This window comes from Anabrus simplex, chromosome 2, assembly GCF_040414725.1.
Source record: "Anabrus simplex isolate iqAnaSimp1 chromosome 2, ASM4041472v1, whole genome shotgun sequence".
In the NCBI taxonomy this organism is placed as follows: Eukaryota; Metazoa; Arthropoda; class Insecta; order Orthoptera; family Tettigoniidae; genus Anabrus; species Anabrus simplex.
The window spans coordinates 374716589-374735026 of NC_090266.1; the positions used below are offsets into that span (position 1 = coordinate 374716589).

The 18438-nt window shown below is 39.6% G+C and overlaps 1 protein-coding gene across 1 annotated transcript in view; it reads right to left on the reverse strand.

Annotated features, from left to right (window-relative positions):
- Window positions 1–473: 473 nt before the first annotated feature.
- The window catches only part of LOC136863553 (uncharacterized), a 452780-nt gene continuing 434815 nt past the window's right edge, over window positions 474–18438 (reverse strand). The window contains exon 23 of the mRNA XM_067139933.2: window positions 474–1316. The gene's annotated coding sequence lies outside the window, so the exon portion shown is untranslated. The remainder of the gene's footprint in view (window positions 1317–18438) is intronic.

Here is an 18438-nt window from a genome sequence, read left to right on the forward strand (position 1 = left end):
TATTAAATATTTTTTTAATGGTAGAAAACAAGGCAACATACCACAATGTAATACGTTTACGTACTATTTCATTAGTGTACTTTTCAAAAAAAATATTTTTGAAAATGATGCATGTTCCCAATTACAAGATCATATCAGTCAATCATCTAGACTGCCACCCTTGCAACTTCCGAAAGGCTGCTACTCCGCTTTCGATAACCATTTGTTAGTCTGGTCTCTCAATAGATACCCATCCGATATGGTTGCACCTGCAGCCTGGCTATCTGCTTCATTGGAACGTGCAAGCCTCTCCAATGCGGCAAGCTCACATGGTTTGCAGGGGAGAAAATAAACAATTTTTAAAAGTATTATGTAACTGAGATAAATACACACAAATCTTTCATATTGTTCAGAATTAATGTTAAGTGCTTCACTTCACAGCATTAACCTGAAAAGGCAGACTTACTTACACAAAACTTTCAAGAGGAAGGTCAGGATACATATATTTAGGTGCTGTTAACGTTGAAATAAAGAAGACAGATTTATCCATGTAGGCTTCATTTAAATCATATCTATACACAATAGTGCATTATTGGAGTCAACATATATACAACTGAAAAGAAATTAAATAAATGAGCCGACAACATTTTTCCATTTAGAGTCATATATGTATATATAAAAAAATCCACGAACGTTCCGAGTGATATTACACTACTACAAAACAATCTAAATCTACATTCAATATGTCACAATTCATTCTAATTAAATACATGATCTACACAACACAATGATTATAATTTGTACATTCATGACATACATTTTAATAACAGTTTGTACTATATTACATACACCTCCTGGAGGTGATGATATTTCATCTAGTAGTCCCTACTCATGTGTTATAAAACACAGAGCTATTAGGGCCAGTCAACTAGCACTTTAAAACATAAATATTTCTTCTAGAACATATATCGATTTACATGCCTAGCTGATTTAATTAACTTAGCTTAGTACTACAGCTTTCACCAAAATGCTGAGCTGTTTGCAATTTATGCACCCTGAAGGAGCATATGGTAAGTTTGCACTAAACTTATACCTCAGTACAATTTACTTATACATATCTAAATATGTATATTATATAAGCCAGATAAATGGCTGCCTTCGTGTCATCAGTGTCACTAACAAGCGCACAAGACTTGCCATTATTGTCAATGAAGCACTTATCACTTCACCATAGCAATCTGCACTATTTAATGGTTCCGGCACCTCTCACTACAACAAGCAGGCAACCACTTAAAACAGTCCCTTCTTTTCTGAGGCTTGTAGAATGGCAGGTACACCTGCAAAACAAGTACAGGTTATCAATTAATTCTTTATATCACAGACTGTGATACATACATACATACGTACATACATACATACATACATACATACATACATTACATAACTATAAAGGTATCTAAATTACACCAAAAAAAAAACAAAAAATAGGTATGCACTTCGTGTTAGATAAACAACAATGGCGCAATTGGATTAGCAGAGATAATTTTTTGCTTTGAGAAAATGAGGTTATTTTGTTACTTCCGAGCGTGCAATTTAAATTGAAAAACTCACCGTATTTGCTATGCCAGAGCACAATCTGCTGCCATGCTTCTGGGAAGGGACAGGGAGAGAGGGGAAGTGGGATGTATGATGGAGACGAAGATAATGCTCCGTGCGTATGCACAAGTTTCCTCGTTCAACTTGCACAGGATTGTCTCTTACAGGCAATATCCACAGTTAATTTATTAAACAGCCATAACTGCATACACTGTAAAAGAACATACTGTAATTAAGACACACTTGTCAGTCAAGGAATTCCCCATATCGTTCTCCTCTTGTCTATTCATCGCAGTAATGTTCTTTATTATTTAACATGCTCGAAGACGCAAGCAATGCTGCCACCCCACGATTCTGTATTCCTTCACTCACAACATTGTAAATGGAACGAAATACTGTACGAAGAAAACAATACATCCAATGGTTTGATTACCCCCCGTCCTGCTTTGATGCACAGTTCACAGTGGTGTAGTAGTGACCTTTGAACTCTGTTCTGGATGTGTGGTGTGTCACGAGCGACTTGGAAAGCTGCCTGTATTTTTGGTACAAGCTATCTTTCTTTCTATGGGGTTCACACAGAAGTCAATTTGAGAAGAACAAACTGTACACACTGCCTACTGGGGCAGGGAGGGGACTATAAGAAACGAACAAGAAACTTATCCATTCGCACCGAGCATTACCTCTGTCTCCTACTTGCCCTCCCTTCCTTTCGTTGACGCACAGCAACAGGCAGCAGCTGGCTATCTGGCATAGAAAATGCGGAAAGTTCATCAATTTGAATCGCACGCCCAGAAGTAACAAAGTATCCTCAATTTCTCAAAAGAAAACTTTTCTCCGCCAATCCGACTGCACCATCGATCTTAATATTACACGAAGAGCATCCCTGATTTTTTTGTCTGTATAGTTCTGATAGATCCTGTATAGGGTTAGCATTGGGAAAGGGCATCCGGCCATAAAAATGGGATTAATTCATATTGGTACTGACTGCAGATGATGAGAATAGAGGAGGAGGAGGAGGAGGAGGAGGAGGAGGAGGAGGAGGAGGAGGAGGAGGAGGAGGAGGAGGAGGAGGAGGAGGAGGAGGAGGAGGAGGAGGAGGAGGAGGAGGAGGAGGAGGAGGAGGAGGAGGAGGAGGAGGAGGAGGAGGAGGAGGAGGAGGAGGAGGAGGAGGAGGAGGAGGAGGAGGAGGAGGAGGAGGAGGAGGAGGAGGAGGAGGAGGAGGAGGAGGAGGAGGAGGAGGAGGAGGAGGAGGAGGAGGAGGAGGAGGAGGAGGAGGAGGAGGAGGAGGAGGAGGAGGAGGAGGAGGAGGAGGAGGAGGAGGAGGAGGAGGAGGAGGAGGAGGAGGAGGAGGAGGAGGAGGAGGAGGAGGAGGAGGAGGAGGAGGAGGAGGAGGAGGAGGAGGAGGAGGAGGAGGAGGAGGAGGAGGAGGAGGAGGAGGAGGAGGAGGAGGAGGAGGAGGAGGAGGAGGAGGAGGAGGAGGAGGAGGAGGAGGAGGAGGAGGAGGAGGAGGAGGAGGAGGAGGAGGAGGAGGAGGAGGAGGAGGAGGAGGAGGAGGAGGAGGAGGAGGAGGAGGAGGAGGAGGAGGAGGAGGAGGAGGAGGAGGAGGAGGAGGAGGAGGAGGAGGAGGAGGAGGAGGAGGAGGAGGAGGAGGAGGAGGAGGAGGAGGAGGAGGAGGAGGAGGAGGAGGAGGAGGAGGAGGAGGAGGAGGAGGAGGAGGAGGAGGAGGAGGAGGAGGAGGAGGAGGAGGAGGAGGAGGAGGAGGACAATAAGTTGACTAGCACTTTAACCATCATTGATTTAAATTACAGGCCTTTGGTCATCATGAGCATTTACTTTCATGAAAATTGTCTGAAAGGTCTAGTTTGTGTTTGCTCAGTTTGAGGTATTGGGAGAATTAAACATTTTTGTATCCAGGACTGAGATTGATGACCCAGAACTTGAAATAAAATACTATCCTCAACAAGAGTCAATTTAGATAAGAGAATAAAATAAGCACACCAACATATGCCATTCTTGAAAACAGTAAATGGAGTAATGCTAACAGTATAGTCAATTCTCTTTACGACTGTGTAAATGAAATTTTAGTAAAATATTGCCTTATAATGATCATAGTATTATGAAAAATTTAGTATGAATACAATTTATGCCCATTTGATCTGCAAGAACTAAAAAACACACCACACCATTAACAGTTCCAACAGGCAATGGTTTGCTGATTTTATAAATTTAATACTTAGGTAGGAGAGTGGTACCTTTGGATGTGCTCATTTGTATTAGTGCAGATGATGTAAAACAATATATCTTCAACATTCAATAATCTTCAACTGACAGTTCTCTTGTTTACAATAAAATAATCACTATCAACATACATACTCTCTTTCTTTGGCATGTAGTAAATTTCTCAGTGTTATAAACTTTCCTTGCTTGTTGTCTGTGACAATTGATAACTATTAAACCATTTTGAGTGTCAAGGAACAATACAAACAATAAATTCAACTTGTATCAAGTGGTTCATGGTGTGGATTAATGCATTCATACCCTGGTTTGTGAACCATGAGTGGCCTGGTGAGCAGGCATTGGGTTATCAGCTGCTGTGGAATAGGACAGGGCATCTCAGATATTGTGAGTACTGGAATTCACAGTGGTAACTAAACCGTAAGGTTATAAATCTCACTGGGACTATGTGTAAGTAAGGGCAGAAGTCTACTTCACAGTAACTTACGAAGCACATTCACATCAATTTCAGCATACCTCATACCTATGAGAGTGATGGCGCTCGCTTTCATTCGGCACGCCAAATGTTCCTTGAAATCAACTGAGCAAACTAACATGGAATTAAATGGGGTGCTATTGATACCAATGGGGCTTATGGAAGAAAGCAGAATTGGCTGAATAACCAAACAGGATGCATCTGAACATATTAAAAAATTAGTTATATTGGGGTAGGTGACAAGAAGGAAGAAGTAGCAGATTAAAAGATGTCTATAATAGGCATGAAAAGGGCTGGGATAGTTACTGTTAGGCATAAAAAATAATGAACAAGGGATGATGATTGACTTGCCAGTTGCAGGAATCAAGACTAAGATTGTCTAAGTGTATTCATCATTTGCAGGAGCAAATGAGGATTAGATAGACAAGTTTCATGAGGCACTGAACGATGTACCAAGTATCAACAATGAGAAGGTATTAGGAAAATGTGGGAAATACTAGACATGGAACCTAAAAACAGCAAATGTTTGCTGGATTTCTATGCTACTGTGGGATTAGCAGTTGCTATTGGGAGGGTAGGGACACCAAGTCCATAAAGGAGAGTGACACGTGAACACTATTTCGGTGGCACACCACATGCACATATTAACGTTTCTATGTACGTCTTGTACTATAGACTATACATATCTCGTGCATCGTATAGCCATAGTGTTTTAGGTTTAACAAATAAATACTGAAAATCTAATTTCAGTTCCATTCGGACGAGCTTTATGGCAACATTGCAACATAGATAGGTCCGGAAGTCAAGTGAGGTAAATGTCAGATGTGGTGGACGAGCCATTTGCTCATACACATCAGTCAATTAGTGAAGTTTGGCTTGTGTCTGGTGGCCAGCAGCACGGAATTATTCTTAATGTGTAAATGTTAATGTTGTTAATTTGTTAATTTTGTAAGACAAATAGTTGCCCAAAGACTATCCCAATTTTGAGATCTGGAGAAACTATCGCACTTTATTTCATAACTTCATATTGCACAAATAAGCGATATTAAATTCAATTTTTTGAGTGGTTAGATATTGACAGTTTAGAAATGGAGTTGACTGAATTTCAAGAAAGCAGTACATGAGTGAACAAATTCGTACAACTTGGTGAAGCATTGGTGAAAATCGAATGTGCTGTTGATGATGAATACTCTCCCCACAAGCCGGAGAACTTAATACTTGAACAGTAGAACAGCCTCCCACAAATGTTTTCGGCCATGAAGAAACTTACTATACCGCTAGTTACTTTGTTTGGGCCATCACATGCCTGCGATCAGCTGTTTTCTACAATGAATGTTGTGAAGTTGACAGAAACCGCCTTGGTTCAGATCTACCAGGCGAGTTGGCCGTGCGGTTAGGTGCGCGCAGCTGTGAGCTTGTATCCGGGAGACAGTGGGTTCGAACCCCTCTACCGGCAGCCCTGAAGATGGTTTTCTGTGGTTTCACATTTTCACACCAAAAAATGCTGGGGCTGTGCCAAGTAAGGCCACGGCCGCTTCCTTCTCACTCCTAGGTCTTCCCTATCCCGTCATCGCCATAAGATCTGTTTCGGTGCGACATAAATCCTATTGTTAAAAAAATAGTTCAGCTCTAAGTGTTTCTCGTGAGTAATTGAAGACAACAAATTATGAACCAATCATAAATGACATGACTACCAAGTATTTTTGCAGTATTGGCAAACATGCAATAAAATGTATTATTATTACAATGTACAGTAAAAACACATTATGAAACATAATTTTGAATTAGGGATGAAAGGTGGTGGTGGAGGAGGGGGGTTGTAGCCATTACAAACGAAAGTAACAAGTGGCACAGTTGGGAGTAATAATGCAGACTTAAAATGGCACACTAGTTGGAAAAAGTTCACCATCCCTGATCTAGGTCACTGGCCCTGCTACTAAATTGTTATATTTAAAGCCATGTAAAATAACTGCAGTACATACCCTTTAAACAGCTGAGCCTGCACATAGTCGCATATTTTGTGAGGGGAATCCGGAAAATAAATACAATGGACAAACAGACCCCACATTTAATATTTTTTCTTGGATGAGGCTTGGTTTCATGTCCATGGTTATGTGTGTACACAGAACTACTCTTATTGGATTGCAGTTAAACTTGACTTTGTACATGAAGTGCCCCAACATGATGTAAAAATTGGTGTATGATGTGTTATCAGTGGTGAAAAAAACATAGGATCAATTTTTTTGGTGTGAATTTGGCTGTTTCTGATACGTGAATACCATACATCCCCCACCCCTATCAGAGAACTGACAGGGAGCGTGAGATTGCATTTATGCAACAGAACTCGCCACTGCTCACAATGTGAATAATTCTATGAGGGATATTCACAAAGTGTTTCCACAGAACAGAGTTATTAGCTAGGATTTGTGGCTCCCTTGGATCCCTAATTTATCCACCTGTGATTATTATCTCTGGGGTAAATTAAAGAATGCTGTGTGCAAGATGACCCTGCATACAATAAATGAAACATAATATTTGCTAAGAAATTGCTAGGACTCCAGCAGGACTACAGCAAGTGATCAATGATTTCCTAACAAGGTGCCAACATGTGGGGGAGAAGGAAGGCGGGCAGTTTCAACACTACTTTCCACATAATTTTGTAAATAATGAACTTCTTCAAATTGTTTCTGTTCCTCTGTATGGTTTACCTTCCCACTACTGACCTCAACCTGCTTACAGCAAATAAGTGCATACTTGCCTATAGTAAAAACACTGCGCATCAGAGTAAAGCATATCTCATCGCACTTGTTTGTTCTTTTCCAATACTTACATTAACACCTTGTATCTTAACAATAAAAGATAACTTCACTACCACTTTATGGTAAGCATAAGAATCAACCAATTACAGTATATATTTCCATCTTCAGCAACAGCTAAAACTGCTTGAAAAGGGGCAACTTGTTTTGCGTACAAATTGAGTGCAGTTAATCACTCAATATTAATTCTTAACATCACTGCTTAATCAATACCAGCATTGTTATAAAAGTATTGCTGTTTACTAGAACATTCTGCCATTATTCTGATCATTTGTAAGGAACATGCACATCAACAATCAAGGCCACACAGTATCTGTAATTAGCAATATGAACCTAAAATACTACACATACCTAAAATGAGTACACTAGGGTCCCGTTAATCTGAAGTGAAATATTCATTTTTTTAAAATTCTCCTTATTGAAATGAAAGAACATATTATAGAATGAAGATTTACTTGCATTTTATTAGTCATATTTTACCAGAAGAACTTAATGTAAACATAATTACAAATCATAAACTATCAATCACTGGTTGTTTATCTTGACAAAGTCTGTTAGTTTCTTTTGCCGTAATGATTGGAACTGACTCAAAGATGCAGTGTTAAACCAGCGTCTCATAAACATCACATAAGTGGACGTAGCAGGGGAGTGTTGCTCGACGTAGCGTATGGCAAGCTCTAAGGCGGCCGCGGCATCTGAATGAGGCGCTAGTTGTTCATTGTGGTCTTCTTTATCGTCACTTTTTTCCCAATCAACTCTAGATCCTTTCTCCACCATAGATACAATTTCTTGGTCTGTAATTGATGATAGTCAACTTCCATGCACTCGCAAATGTCATTCGATCCTAGCTCAGTCTGGTGGTATTTGAAGGTGCTCAAAATACGCCAGCCTCGTGTAAATAGATTTACTGGCATGTTAAAGAACTCCTGCAGGAGGTGTCTCCGGAAACCGTAAAAATAGTTACTGGAGCGTAAAAACAATAACATTATTATTACTATTATTAGAAAATAGTTTCCAGTTAATTCAAAAATTTTGTAATCTGAACAGACTCCGGTCCCAATTAGCTCAGATTAACGAGACTCTACTGTAGTTATTACCACCAGCAATGGAGATCTTATGTAGATTATGTAGATTACTATGACCATTATTGATACTGACACATCTTTATTTGCATGTAAGGTAAACAAGAAGAGTGAGGTACCCAGTATTTCCAAGAAGAATGTTATTGCTTCATTAACAAATTTGTTAGGAAGGAAGCCATACTTCTCAGTGTCAACTCAGGTACCCCATTGGCATATTGATTTTCTAGGCCTTTGCTTGCCCACAGTTAGTATTCAATTAATGTAAATCACAGTTCATGAGAACTTTAATTTATTAGTTATTACAGTTTTCTTATGCAAACTTTGATTTGTAAAAATGGAAATCCACACCAAGTCATTCGATTGGGTCAGGAATGGAATGAAGCCTCATCTAGCCGCGAGAATAGGAATTGTGCCGGCTGCCGAAGACCGTCGCACTACTCTGGGACAATGATTAATGCCCGACACATGAAATGATACTGGAGACTGTTGCAAGAATGAAATAGGAGAGGGAAAACCAGAGTACCCGGAGGAAAACCTGTCCTGCCTCCATTTTGTCCAGCGCAAATCTCACATGGAGTGATCGGGATTTGAACCATGGAACCCAGCGGTGAGAGGTCGGTGCGCTGCCGCTTGACCTATGGAGGTACGCAAACTTTAATTTATGAAATGAAAATAATCATAAATCTTATTGGCATTTCAGTAGTTTTCCTTTTTCATCTCTCTAGCGCACTTTTTCTTTCTTTTTTGCTATTTGCTTTACATCGCACCGACACAGACAGGTCTTATGGCGATGGTGGGAGAGGAAAGGCCTAGGAATTGGAAAGAAGTGGCCGTGGCCTTAAGGTTTGCCTGGTGTGAAAATGGGAAACCATGGAAAACCATCTCCAGGGCTGCCGACAGTGGGATTATTATTATTATTATTATTATTATCATCATCAGAAGTAAATAGCATGAACATTCCTACAAGAGTTCTGAAAGTTTATAGGAGAGCTTAAAGAGATTGTTGTTAAAAGGAAAATTTCTAACAAAGAAAGGCAAGCCATATAGCATACATCAATCGGCCAGAGGAAAAAGAGGCCAAAGGAAAATCACATCCTACTTAGGTAAGTTGAAATATGTTGCGTATCAATCACACGTTAGGAATATTTTGGGTTTCATGAAGAAAGAAAATAATGTTTCTAAAATTAGGAATGAGTTTTATGGTTAATTTAATTATAATGATAAAGAAAAGCAGTATCAGCTACGTCAGGGATGCTAACAAAAGCAGCTCACACCGTCCACTGAAGGTCACTGTGAGATACGGAACACAGTACAGAGATGCCCTTCAGCAAAGTTGGCTGAGCATTGCCAAGCTCACTGTAGAGCAATGGACCATGGCAGTGTGTGGCATTTGTAATGGACAAGTGCAGTGCTCGTGAATAAAAACAACCCAAAATTTATGTTATCCATACATTCATGTATTTACATAATATTATTTGCTCAATTGTAGATATATTTCGCGGGCCCCGTGGTGTAGGGGTAGCGTGCCTGCCTCTTACCCGGAGGCCCCGGGTTTGATTCCTGAGGGCTGGTTCGAGGTCCACTCAGCTTACGTGATTAGAATTGAGGAGCTATCTGACTGCGAGATAGCGGCCCCGGTCTCGAAAGCCAAGATTAACGGCCGACAGGATTCGTCGTGCTGACCACACGACACCTTGCAATCTGCAGGCCTTCGGGCTGAGCAGCGGTGGCTTGGTATGCCAAGGCCCTTCAAGGGCTGTAGTGCCATGGGGGGGGGAAGGGGGTAGATATATTTCAATGTTCAACTTAAAAAGAAAATTCACTCTGGAGGTATTTGAATGTGTCAAATACACCAGCCTCATGTTGGTACATTTATTGGTATGTAAAAGAACTCCTGTGGGACAAAAATTCCAGCACCTTGACATCTCTGAAAACCGTAAAAGTAATAGTATTATTAACATGAAAACAAGGTAAGTTTTGAAAAATACAATTTCCTGCATGGCATGCAGTGATAGCTACCTCTTCTCTTATCAGCCCACATCATAATGCAAAGTAAAACACAATTACTGCTAAAGGAAAGGAAAATTCTCTTCTTACAGATCCCATCACATTTTCAATAGTGAAACACTAATTGGGGAAAACAGTTGACTTGAGAAACCTGTGCTTAAAATTTAACATTTTTTGTTTTTTCTTTTCTCTTATGTGTACATTATGAGAACTGAATTCTTGTGAAGAGGTAGTGGAAACGTCATGAGCGAGATAAATGGTCCCGAGTTTGGAGTGGCAGGCAAGAGCCTCAACACATTATATGTGCTCTCGCTTACAGAGCTAGTTCTGTGCATCTCTCATTTAATGGGATTTAATGATTGTAAGACGTTTTCAATAGTAGTTCTATTGTATGATTTACTTCAGATTTCAACATTCTAGGTCCTCCAGAATACTCAGGTCTTGAGGTAATAACTTGATGATTATCACTAAAGTGGTCTCTTAAACATATTTCTCCCCATTATTATTATTATTATTATTATTATTGTCCGACTCGTTGGCTGAATGGTCAGCGTACTGGCCTTCGGTTCAGAGGGTCCCGGGTTCGATTCCCGGCCAGGTCGGGGATTTTAACCTTCATTGGTTAATTCCAATGGCCCGGGGGCTGGGTGTTTGTGCTGTCCCCAACATCCCTGCAACTCACACACCACACATAACACTATCCTCCACCACAATTACACGCAGTTACCTCACATGGCAGATGCCGCCCACCCTCATCGGAGGGTCTGCCTTACAAGGGCTGCACTCGGCTAGAAATAGCCACACAAAATTATTATTATTATTATTATTATTATTATTAAAGGCAGCTGGTGAAGGTATAATATAAACATCAACTAAGCAAATTTAATGATTTTCAGCTAGACAAAGAATGGAACTGGTTCCTTAAAATTCAACGATGAACCGATCCAACAAGCAAGCAAATTCAAATACCTTGGCAGCTGGATACAGATAACCTTAACCCTGATCTCAAAATTAAAAGGTATAATGAAATAGCCAGAGCCACGTTCAAGAAATTGAAACCACTGTTCTGGAACGATGCTCTCAATTTAAAACTTAAGACAGCAAATGGTAAAATGTTATATTTGGTCCACTATGCTTTATGGGGTTGAATCTTGGGCTCTAAAGCAGACAATTCAACAGTTGGAAGCTCTGGAAACCTGGTAGCATAGAAGAACAACAAAAATCTCTTGAGTTCAACATGTCACCAACTAATGAGTATTGAAAGGAGCACTGGAAGTATAACTACATATGTATAAATAACGTGGAAACATCAAAACGGATTATTCAAATGAATGGCGTATTGCAGGGGGACCCTATCAGTCCTACACTATTTAACATCTATACAGCCAGACATCATGAAAATCATTAAGGAGAACTAGAATACAACTATAATCCTGTATGCAGATGACATGGTGACCAGATCTCCTATAAGGATAGAAGTACAAGAAGCAATTAACAATCTGGAGAATTGGGCCAGGGAAAACAATGTCACTATAAACCAAGAGAAAACTGTACAGATGACATTTAGGAAGGGTGGAAAAGCATCAGCAACCAACAAAATTGTGTTCCCAGGCACTCCACCTAGGAGTTACACTGCAAACAACAGCATCATCATACTACAGACTTCACATACAAGAAAGGTCAGCGGAAGCAATCAGGGCAATATACTACATACAGAATATTAGGACTCTGTCTATCAGCATGGCGACGGCACTATTTAGAAGTGCAATAGACCCGATCATCACCTACGGCATACAGATCATCTGGGAAAAGTTAAAAATAGGTGAATTAACCAAAATTGAAAAGGTGAAGGTGATGTACATGAAAAGAGCAATGGGAGTAGGGAAGACAGTCCCTTCACGACTTCTATACGAGATGATGGGATAAACCTACTTCATAGAGGACATCAGGATCCAACATCACCAATCATCAACAGGACCATATCAAGAGCTACTAAGGAACCAAAATAAGAAGAGAGAAGAAATACAGCTTGAATCTTATAGCTTGCCTGCTATGCTGGAAATGTCCTGGACCTGAGAGAACCAGAAGCAAAGACATGTAATAGCCAGACTTTCAGTACAAGCTGTGTATTAACAAGTGATTTCACAAACCAGACGTAGATTGCGTGTGTGCTGTGCGGCAAAAATTGTGATGCATACCACATACTAAAGTGCACAAAAAGAACGAAGTCTATCACAGACTACAGTAAGGACTAAGATTCTGTACTATGCTCAACTGAGCGCACTTTATTCTTATTATAAATGTAATTTTCCCTTATTATTGAAAAGAGCAAACAGAAGAAGGAAACTACTCGCAGTCATTAAAGTGTAAAGTGGAGAAAGTATGCTTTTTTTTTTGCTAGTGGCTTTACGTCGCACCGACACAGATAGGTCTTACGGCGACGATGGGATAGGAAAGGCCTAGGAGTTGGAAGGAAGCGGCCGTGGCCTTAATTAAGGTACAGCCCCAGCATTTGCCTGGTGTGAAAATGGGAAACCACGGAAAACCATCTTCAGGGCTGCCGATAGTGGGATTCGAACCTACTATCTCCCGGATGCAAGCTCACAGCCGCGCGCCTCTACACGCACGGCCAACTCGCCCGGTGAGAAAGTATGTGGAGGGAAGGGAACCAGGGTAGAGTGTTATCAAGGAATTAGGTTACGGCAGATGTTGAGGAAAATAGAAGGGAAGGAGGAGAAAATGTAGGTACAAACGACGATTGGCAAGCAGGAATAAGTTATAACATAGTTGGGGATGTATGGAATCTGGTTATGACAGTGCAGGAGAAGTTTAAATGAGCAGAGATTGTTATCGGTGGGATACTGTGTAGAAGCGATACTCACTGAAAGGGGATCGGGGATTTAATTCACTATGGAGAGGGTGCATGGGAAAATGCGAGTGAGATAGGGATCTACGCTCAGATGAACTTCCCTTGAACTGCAAAGTTGGTTTAAAGGAGTTACAGAGGGGTGCATTCAGGGAAACTGGCTGGACTACAGAGCAGTGATGAGAATATAGAGAGGTGAAAGCCCAGTAAAGATGACAAAGTTGTTAAACTGTAGTAGTATTATAAAGAAAAGAATTGACTTAAGTGATTTAATAGAATTATATTTACCAGATACTGTAATAGGAGTTGAATCATGGCTAAGAAGTGATATTATGTATGCAGAAATTTTCTCACAGAACTGGAGTGATTATCACAAATCACGGAGACAGGCTAAAAATACGTGAAAGAGGATTTTGTAAGCTACGAAAAAGTTAAGGATGAGAAACATGAAATTTTAGGTGCAATGCTGATCTCTAAAAATAATAGGCAACTTTATGTTTTTGGGTGTACAGACCTGGAAGCTAACGCAGAATTATTTGATAAGATAACTGCTATGTGGAGCACGACAAAGAAAGGAATGTTATTGTAGCAGGTGATCTGAATTTACCAAATGGTAAATAAATTCATTAATTTGGGTAGAACATCTGAATCAAAAAGTGACAGAAACAACTAGAGGGAAAAAATTCTAAAATAGTGCTGATAAAAACAGATAATAATAATTTTGTGTGGCTATTTCTAGCCGAGTGCAGCCCTTGTAGGCAGACCCTCCGATGAGGGTGGGCGGCATCTGCCATGTGTAGGTAACTGCATGTTATTATGGTGGAGGATAGTGTAATGTGTGGTGTGTGAGTTGCAGGGATGTTGGAGACAGCACAAACACCCAGCCCCCGGGCCATTGGAATTAACCAATGAAGGTTAAAATCCCCGACCCGGCCAGGAATCGAACCCGGGACCCTCTGAACCGAAGGCTAGTACGCTGACCATTCAGCCAACGAGTCGGACATAAAAACAGATAAGCTCTATAAAGAAACTGAAGTGATAGATGGAATAAGTGATCATGAAATTGTTTTGTCACAGTTAAAAATAACTGCAATAGAAATGGAGGTTTTAGGCAGTACCATATGGTTGATAAAAAGTGAATGGGGGAATTTTAAAAAAGTAATTATGACCAGTGGAAAATGTAAACAGCTTGTTGGATAGGTTTAAAGCAATTGTTGGGGAGTGTGAAAACAATAACAAGTACTTGAAAGGTGGTAAGAAGTGGTAAAGATCCACTGTATTATAACAGGGAAATAAAGAGATTAAGGAACTTACAAGGAAATTGAAATTAACAGAAAAGTAATTAAGGATAACATGATGGCAAAATTAACTGGCAGTAAGAAGAATTTTAGTGAAAAATAGAATGGGTTTCAGAAAGTTATTCCAGTGGGGCTCAACTTGTAGGATTCCAGCAAGATATAGCAGATATTTTAGTTTCAGGTCAAAAGGACTGTATCGCTATTGATCTATCCAAGGCTTTTGATATGGTAGATCATGGGAGATTACTGATGAAAAATCAATCAATCAATACTGATCTGCATTTAGGGCAGTCACCCAGGTGGCAGATTCCCTGAGGGCTATTGGGCTAGGAAAAAAAAAATAGTGGTTGAATAAGTGGCTAAATTTCTAGAAAACAGAACTCAGAGAATTAGAGTAGATTAATTGTAATCTGACCCTGTAATGATTAAGCGCGGGGTCCCAAAAGGCAGTATTATTGGACCTTTATAATTTCTTATACGTAGGTCGAGTCATAAGGCATGGCAACTATTTTTTTTCTCGCGAACAGGAGACAACATGGAACATCTAATATATGCATTTGGAAACGTACGGTATGTACTTGCGTATGATGCTACTAGATGGTGTATGTAAACAACAGTGTGGGTCTCAGCATGCCCTCAAGTTCAGTGTGTGAGTGAGAGCGCCACAAAATGGAAATCAACAAGCAGGAGCAACGATCGTATATTAAAATAGCAGTTCTCCGTGGCAGAAATGCACGCCAATGCCATGCAGAGCTGCGGCAAGCATTAGGTGTGCACGCCATACCCTAGAGAACAGTGGCGAGCTGGGTGGGTGGCTCACACAGCAGCCATCGTTCAGCATCGCTTACAACGGTGGGGATGGGAGGTTCTTCCACACCCACCTTATTCACCTGATCTAAGCCCATGCGACTATGATCTAATCCCCAAAGTCAAGAGGCCATTATGTGGACAACAGTTTGCTAACAAAGAGGACATCGTAACAGCATTTCGGAGAGAGGTGTCACACGTTAGCGATACACATGCAGTGAATGGAATTCAGCGCCTTCCCCACCGCTGGCAACGCACAGTGGAAACCTTGGGCGATTATTTCGAAGGTCTGTAACCAGTGGAGACTTGTCCTTTGTACGTAGTCTTGTGTATTTGCTGTCTATACCATAATAAAACAATGTTTACCAATGGCCTGTGTTCTGTCACTTTCCTACGAGAATCTCCTGAAGTCAGAATTTGTCTTCAGGCACTATGCATAAGTACATGCCCTGTAATTCCAAATGCATATCTTGAATTTTCAGTGTTGTCTCCTGTTCGCGAGAAAAAAAAAAGTTGCCATGACTTATGACTTGACCTTCGTATATACACTGACCGGCACAAATTAGTGGATCACTTGAATTTTCAAAAGAAAAAGCATGTTAAATTGTGACATTTGTTTGGATATTTACATTGATTATTTTCATGAAAAATATATGTAACTAGGGGTAGCAATAACAGACAGATAACATTACTTAGATAATATTTTCATGAAAATGAAAAATGTAAATAATGCAACAAATGTTTCAAAATTTAACAGGCTTTTTCGTTTGAAAATTCAAGTGATCCACTAATTTTGCCAGTCAGTGTATATAAATGATATGAGTAAAGAACAGGATTCACAGGTAAAGGGTATTAGCAGATGATGATATACTATATAAAATAGTTACACGATTGTGAGACCTAAAAAATAAATAAGAAGAAGAAGAAGAAGAAGAAGAAGAAGAAAAAGAAGAAGAAGAAGAAGAAGAAGAAAACTAGACAATGTTGTGAGATGCAGAGCAGGCAATGGTATGATGGTAAATGGGATGAAAAGTCAGGTTGTAAGTTTACTCAGGAGGAAAATACCTCTCAGTTTTAATTCCTGTGTTCATGGGACAATAGTACTTCATGGGGTTCACTGTAAGTACATAAGTGTTAACATAATGAATGATCTTCATTGTGGTAATCGCATTAGCACGGTTCTAAAGAAAGGTTTCAAAAGGTTACAGATCTCTTCACATGTTTATGAGGGTATTTAGGAGTTGTAGTATAGATGATATGGAGAGGGTGTGTAAGTCTCTGGTAAGACCCCCACGTTGCATATGGTTTCAGTGTATGGGACTCACACCAGAACTACTTGATACGAGAACTGGAAAAGATTCAAAGGAAAGTAGCATGATTTGTTCATGATTTCCGATTAAAAGAGTAGTGTTATGAGAATGTTGCAAATTTTGGGCTGGGAAGACTTGGGAGTAAGGAGATGGGCTGCTGGACTAAGTGGTATGTTCTAAACTGTCAATGGAGAGATGGTGTGGAATGACATTAGTAGAGGAATAAGCTTGAGTGGAGCTTTTAAAGGTAGGAAAGGTCATAATATGATAATAAATTTAATTCAAGAGGACAAATAGAAGCAAATATTTTTATAAGAAGAGGAATTATAAAATGCAATAATTTATCAAGGGAAAATTTTGCTAAATTTCCCCAAGTTATTTGAAATCTTTTAAGAATAGACTAAGTAAACAACTGATAGGGAATCCACCACTGGATGACAGCTCTAAATGCAGATCAATGATGACTGATTGATTATTGATGCAGGAAGATTGACTACTTGGGGCATGTTTTGCATGGTGAGAAAAGTTTTATAACTTACTCAAGGAAAAATCCTCAGACAACACAGCAGAGGGAGAAGATGAATGATCTGTCTCAATATCAAAGCATCGACACTAGCAAGAACAAGTGAGCAGCTGTACCACCTGGCAAAATATCGGTAACCACTAGTTATGATAGGCAACGTCTGGGAGATTGGGTAAGGAACAAATAATAATGATTAATAATAATAATAATAATAATAATAATAATAATAATGAAAACATATGCGACACATTTTTCATAACTCTGAAGACTATAAGGTCTTCACGGTAAAATTATGGCTGGAAGTCATATTCTTGCCAATCAGTGACGTAAATATACAAGTAAGCGCATGCTCTTTCTGATCTTTTGAGATTATGATCAAGAAACATATTGATAGTTATCTAATACAGACAAGTAATAACAGTCAAACATTCTGAATATCAAAAATTCAATTTAAATTTGAGTAAAATGTACAGACTGTTCAGGGAAACATCCCAATGATTCTTATAAGCAAATACATGTAAAAAGATATTTTCAGATCTGATTTTAATTTATCATTTGGTCTTCCTATAGCAAACACATCCAAATATTGTGATGAACTGTGCATAAAGTTAACACCTGTAGACATCAATGAACAAATCAAAGCCATTCTGGATCAGAGTGAACCTCACCCTCACAAAAATGGCTAAGACAATAATGAGAAAATTAAAAGAAAATTAAAAGTACGAAAGATCACAATATGAAGATAAAGTTGAAATTCAAGAGGACAAATTGGGCCAAATATTCGTTTATAGGAAGGGGAGTTAGGGATTGGAATAACTTACCAAGGGAGATGTTCAATAAATTTCCAATTTCTTTTCAATCATTTAAGAAAAGGCTAGGAAAACAACAGACCAGGGAATCTGCCACCTGGGCGATTGCCCTAAATGCAGATCAGTAGTGACCGACTGATTGATTAATTGATTGATTGAAAAGGAAAAAAAGTCATTCTAGAATGAATTATTAAAGATGTGCATTATCAAAGACAACCTGTTACAACTTAACAGTACACAAGATGACTAATGACGAGCAGTCAGTAGACCTTGGTTTATTTGGTTTTTTAATTGAAATTCTGTTCTCGTTATTTTTTATCTTTGCTTTTATTTGTTTTTATTAAAGGATTTTATCTTTTTAGCTGACCCTGCATTCTAAGGGAACCCTACATTTGATTCCCAGCCAAGTCAGGGATTTTTTTACCTGGATCTGAGGGATGGTTCGAGGTCCAGTCAGCCTGCGTGATTACAGCTGAGGAGCTATCTGATGGTGAAATGGTGGCCCTGCTCTAAGATTTGTCTTGTTGACCAGATGTAACCTCATAATCTGGAGGCCTATGGGCTGAACAGTGGCCACTTGGTAGGTGAAGCCCCTTAGGGCTGTAACGCAATGAAATTTGTTTATATTTTTTATT